The following is a 6143-nucleotide window of genomic DNA, read 5'->3' as shown; positions in this document are numbered from 1 at the left end:
AAACACAACATGTGTGTGTGTGTGTGTGTGTGTGTGTGTGTATGTGTATATATTTTTTTCTCTTGTCATTTCTTGAATTGAGTTCATTTAAATAGGATCAACCCCAATCTTATTATTACATCTTGGGATTAAAGGAATAGTTTACCCAAAATTAACATTTGCTTAAAATTTACTCACCCTCAGGCCATCCTATAGATATGTTCGTTTCTTCATCAAAACAGAGTTGGAGAAATTTAGCATTACATCACTTGCTCACCAATGGATCCTCTACACTGAATGGGTGCCACCAGATTGAGAGTTGATCAAAACATCACAATAATCCATAAGTAATTCACACAGTCTAGTCCATCAGTTAATGTATTGTGAAAAACCATGTAGTGTGGGGAACAAATCCATCAAGATGTTTTTAACTTCAAACTGTCGCTTCTGGTCATAATATTGTTTTCTGCAGTGAAAAAGTCTTTTGTCTCAATCAGGAGAGAAATACGCACAGATTTACAAACTAAAACAGTTCTATACAAATATGTTGTATATTTTGATGGGAGAGGACAACTCTGGACAGACCTTTTCACTGGAGGAAGCGTTTTTATGGATTATGGATTTTGTTTATTTGGACTATGGATTTGTTTATTAAAAACACTAGCTCTTCGCTTCATAGATGTTGTTTGAAATATTACAATGCTTTTGTCACCTGTTTGGACAATCTGACGGCACCCATTCACAAGTGATGTAATGGTAAATTTCTCCAAATTTGTTCCAATAAGTAAACAAACTCATCTACATCTTGGACGGCCTGAGGGTGAGTATTTTAAACAAAATTTAATTTTTGGTTGAACTATTCCTTTAATTATCTCCCCATTTGTAGTTATAAAAATGTTGTGGGAAGAGCAGCCACTGCTGTGCAGTTCACCTTGAAATAAGTTACTGTACAAATAGTGTACACTTCATCAAATGTTAGTTCAAAACCAAAATAAATCTTTTTTTCTTTTCCTTTCAATCTCCTTTCTGCTAAACAGCTTCTTGAAAGCAGCATACCGGCATCCGTCCTAGTTGACATCAGCCACGCTAACCTTCAAAGCTATCATATTGTCACAAGGACCTCTACAATGCTAAAAATAATCCTCCCTTTCCTTCACGTTCCCCGGTCCCCCACTCCTTTCCTTGTCACTTGATTGTGTTATTATTATGCTAACCAAATCCTTATAAATGTGATTTAAGGCTTGGCGGCCCGCGCTCTTGTTTTCCCTTCTGCTGTAGCGATTTATAGTGGCCCAGGAAAGGCCTCTCTAAGTATTCCAAATGTCCTGAGATTACAGCTGTTGCCGATCCCTGATTGAGGCCGACTGCTGTTATTGCACTGTGTTCTTGCTTGTACCCTGAGAGCAGTAAAGCATCAATAAAATCAAAAGCACCTGCATCTTAAATGAAATTTCAATTGAAAAACTTAACAGCCCTTCAAATTGCGGAATTTAACACAGACCAGTAAAGCTTAAATAACACTTTGCCTCTGCAGACCGAAAGAGCGGGCGGCTGAGCCGAGGAAAGAAGGCTGGCCGGGGATGAAGTAAGGAGGGGTGGTTCGCGTTCAAGGTGACTTGATTGTCTCATGTGGTAAAATTATTTACAATTAAGGAATTTCTCCTGAGAGCCACATTGGATTTGCCGGCGAGCACCTATGCAGGCATTTTGCCGTGGTGGCAGCCGTGAGCTTTTTCAGTATTCATGGACGCTCCTGAACCTTTGTGGTAATTGAATCAGTTAGAGTGCTGAGTGGAGCAAGCATAAAAACCTGTTAACCCAAAGGTCAGATCTGTGCATTGTTTATTTATCAGGAGGGAGAGGGAGCGAAATCAGCAGGGCCCCTTCACAGACACGGTAAAAAATTACCCCCAAAAATAACAGCTACTAGATGAATGGAGAAATCTGGGCCGGAATCATAAGCAGCGGCTGGCTGTGTGAAGTGAAAATGGATGAAGCTTGAGTTAGGGTTAGGGATGACTAATGAGAATTAAAGCTCTTTATTTCTTGATGTCATTTCGTAATCACTGTTATTATGATAAAGCTGATCTATTTAAAAAAAGGTCAGTTTATTTAGATTCAAAACTTGGGATTGATTTTACAATTTTTTTTATGTTTTTAAAGAAGCTTCTTATGCTCACCAAGACTGTATTTATTTGTTTAAAAATACAGTAAAACAGTAATATTGTGAAATATTATTACAATTTACAATGACTGTTTTCTATTTTAATCTATTTTAAAATGAAATGTATTCGTGATGGCAAAGTTGAATATTATGTAGCCATTTACTCTAGTCTTCAGTGTCACGTGATACTTCAGAAATCATTCTAATATTTTGATTTGGTGCTCAAAAATCATTATTATTATTATTATATGTTAAGAACAGCTGTGCTGCTTAATATTGTCGTGGGAACCATGATGTATTTTTTCCAGCATTCTTTGATGATTTGAAAATTCAAAAGAACAGCATGTATTCGAAATAGTCTTTTGTAACATTATAAATGTCTTTGCTGTCACTTTTGATCAATTTAATGCATTCTTGCTCAATAAAAGTAATAATTTCTTGTAAAATTCTGACCCCAAACTTTTAAATGGAAGTGTACACAAATGAGACTAATTTACATTGCAGAGCTGTTTAGCACCTGGTTAAGTGGATTGTGGGTGCTTAGTGAATAAGATGCAGGGTTTTGCTCTTAAATAACATTCTGTATAGTGAGTTTGCTCCATCTGTGTGCTTTCTCTCTCTCGTATCCCTTTTTTCATTATTAGTTTTTTTTAAGTCATTATCTTGCTGCTTGTTGTGGTGGCCGCTGAGATTTGAGGAGAGAAAGCATACATGTAGCCGGTTATGTCTCCTCTATACATAGTGAGTCCGTTGGGAGGTGATGGTGATGGGAGGTGGAAAGTGGGCCATCTGTGGGGAGACATCAGCAGCCCAGCACGGCAGAGAGAGAGCCAGTCACCTTGATCCACACGCCCTTGCCGGTACGCCATTACCATGCTACCGTGGGATGTAAATGGAGGAGGAAAACATTACCTTCAAATGAGCTTTCATAGGGCCCAAATATCAATCAGACAGCCCAGGCTACAGAGCAGACAGGAGACGCTTAAAACGCAACAAAACAACTTCACTTCAATTACCACATCTCATATATTCCTCTAACTGTTTTCATTTTACCAAATGTTCAAGCTCTTTTACTTATCATTCTTCAGGTTTTTTTTTCTGGAGTTTCCTAACAGTTCTGTCAGAAAAAATGGTATAGGAAATTACTGTAATGTAAATCTGCATCCATATATCGGGCCTCACAGAATGAGCACAAAAAGTGCAATAAACCAGTGTGACATTTTGGATCAGCATTATTCTGAAACCCAATAGCAGTGCTCCACATAGCAAATAAAGAAAAATCATCAAAATACTATTTTCTTGATTTGCATTTCCTGAAAGAAATGCCAGTGCTTGCAAAGCAGCAAAAGAAGGTGTTCAGGTAATCTTAGGTTTTAGGCCTCGGCTGTGTTAACAATGCTGCATTTTGCATCAGCGCAAAAGATGATGTTTTGATTATTTATTTTTTTTGTATACAAAATCAATGGGATCTAATGTTGTTTACACCCCAGAATTCCAAAATATATTTTGTGTCCATCAGAAGAAAGTTACAAAGGTGTAGATATTAATATTCTGTTTAATGATTAATATTCTGTTTAATTGAAATAAAGTTCAAAACTTCTTACTGTTTCATACCAGTCATAACCAAGAAGATACTGGCACAAGCCATAAGACGTGAGAGAGGGAGGGAGTGCATGGGGATGTTGGCATGTGTTTTGGTATATGCATGTGTGGATGTGTAATTATGAAAATGACCCGAGCTGTCCGGGCTTGAAATCCATGAAGGATTTCTTGATGTTAGTGCTTCCATGGCGGCTGTTGTTGTAACCACTCAGAGAAAATGACTGGGCAGGAAACTTAAGTGATTTCCTCCAATTCACTACAGACCCTTCAGAGGTTCGCCTCAAACATCGCTGATATTCCTTAGCCGCATCACCCCAACGAATAAATCCATAAATATCATTTCATATTTGCTTGCGATATGCAGTGGCTGACTCCGTCCTCTTTGGCAAATGAGCTGATTTGCACACCGCCTGCTCTATATTTTAATCCAGAGAATCAGGCTGCTCCAATCAGACTGTGTCCTGCTGTCAGTCTCAATTCTGTGCTATCAGAGCGGAGCTGCGTCTCTCTAGATCATGGAGATCGACCAGACTCATCAGTCCTTTGGTTCAAATCATTTAAAGACAAAATTAATTGCAATATTAAGATACATGCATAGATGGATAGATGAATGGATAGATGGGTAAATGGAGATATATATTATATATCTTAAAAGTTTATTGGTAAATGTAATGCGTTCAATATTATATTTATTATATTATATTATATTATATTATATTATATTATATTATATTATATTATATTATATTATATTATATTATAAATGATAAATCCTTAAATATAATCCATAGTGAAATGTATTATTGTTAGAATATTTGTTATATTTATAGTTTTATTAAAACTAATAATAATAATAATGATTTATACAACAATAAATCCATAAACAATTTCAGTGATTAATATTTATCATAATTGCTATTAATAATTATTATTATTATTTTATACCATTTAATTTTTATTTTTAGAATTTTAGCTTAGTTTTATCCATAAATAAAGATTGTATTACTTTCAAATATAATAAGAAAATTTATAATAATTTTTATCTTATTTTAAAAGTAATAGAAGTCTATGGAAAGTCCCCACAATTCACAGAAACAAACATGTGTGTGTTTTATGCACCACTAGTTGCAACAAATGCATTAGCAAAAATAATGATTGTTTCACGACTGATTTATTCATTTTAATTATTGTATATTAATTATGTTAATTATTTAATATACATTTTTTTCTTTCTTCAGGGCCTGGATCTGTTGACCCACCTGTACTCTCTGACATCCAACCCAGAAGTGCTTCTGTCTCCTGGTCTCCTCCATCCCCATTATAACATCTACCAAAACCACCAGTTAAGTGCCAGTGTGCCAGGAAACAGCACCAGCCACACTCTTTCTCAGCTTACACCCTATCAGAAGTGCACCATACAGGTGGGGGCTTGCACAGCAGCCGGCTGCACTCTTTCCTCTGAGTCCCAAACCATACGCACCCCTCCAGCCTCCCCAGAGGATGTCCCAGCCCCGCAGCTTTATTCCGACACCCGCACCTCAGTGCTCTTGTCCTGGGCCCCACCACGTCATGAGAGGAGAGTCATTGGCACACAACAGATTTCTACTGTGGCCACTTTGCAGCCCAACCAGACTCTCACTTATCTAGACAGCTCTGCTACACTCAGCCCCTAGACCACTTATGAGTACCGCATTGTGGCGCACACAAGGCTGGGTGGATCCAATAGCAGTGAGTGGGAGAAAGTGACCACTAGACCTTCAAGACCTGCAGGACTGCAGCCGGCTCATGTGCTGGTTTTGGGACCAGAGTCAGCGCAGGTACATGGAAAATCAGTTTGCATGTTACTTAAAGGGATAGTTCACCCAAAAATGAAATTTACTTACCCTCAAGCCATCCTAGGTGTATGTGACTTTCTTCTTTCATATGAGTACAGTCTGAGTTATACTAAAAAATGTCCTAGCTCTTCCAAGCTTTATAATAGCTGTGGGTCAAGATTTTGAATCCCAAAAAAGTGCATCCATCCATCATAAAAAGTACTCCGCATGACTCCAGGGGTTGCCTTCTGAAGTGAAGTGATGCGTTTGTGAAAAAAAAAGTATATAAATATATAAACATAACATATTTTTCTTAAATATATGCATGCATGTGTGTGTTTATATATACATACATTATATATTCCTACTACTTGTTTCACTTCTGTTTCAGTTTTTATAACCATTTCTTACTATGTGTAAGTAAGTTGTTGTTTTTTAGCATGTAAGTTTGGCAGTGTTATTTTTTAGGATTACTGATAAACTACTGTCGTTTGATTTGTATTATTTGTATTTGTTATTTATTTTAATTTAAGTTAAATGATGTCTGAATTTATTATGTCTGTATAGGTCTTTTATTAAGTTTT

At 36.8% G+C, this 6143-nt stretch overlaps 1 pseudogene; it reads left to right on the top strand.

The window, feature by feature from the left end:
* LOC107697660 (usherin-like) overlaps positions 1–6143 on the top strand; it is a 241341-nt pseudogene that overhangs the window by 145785 nt on the left and 89413 nt on the right.

This window comes from Sinocyclocheilus anshuiensis, unplaced genomic scaffold, assembly GCF_001515605.1.
Source record: "Sinocyclocheilus anshuiensis isolate Anshui unplaced genomic scaffold, SAMN03320099.WGS_v1.1 scaffold446, whole genome shotgun sequence".
Lineage (NCBI taxonomy): Eukaryota > Metazoa > Chordata > Actinopteri > Cypriniformes > Cyprinidae > Sinocyclocheilus > Sinocyclocheilus anshuiensis.
Note: the sequence above shows the minus strand (reverse complement) of the source record. Positions and strands in the feature narration are given on the sequence as shown.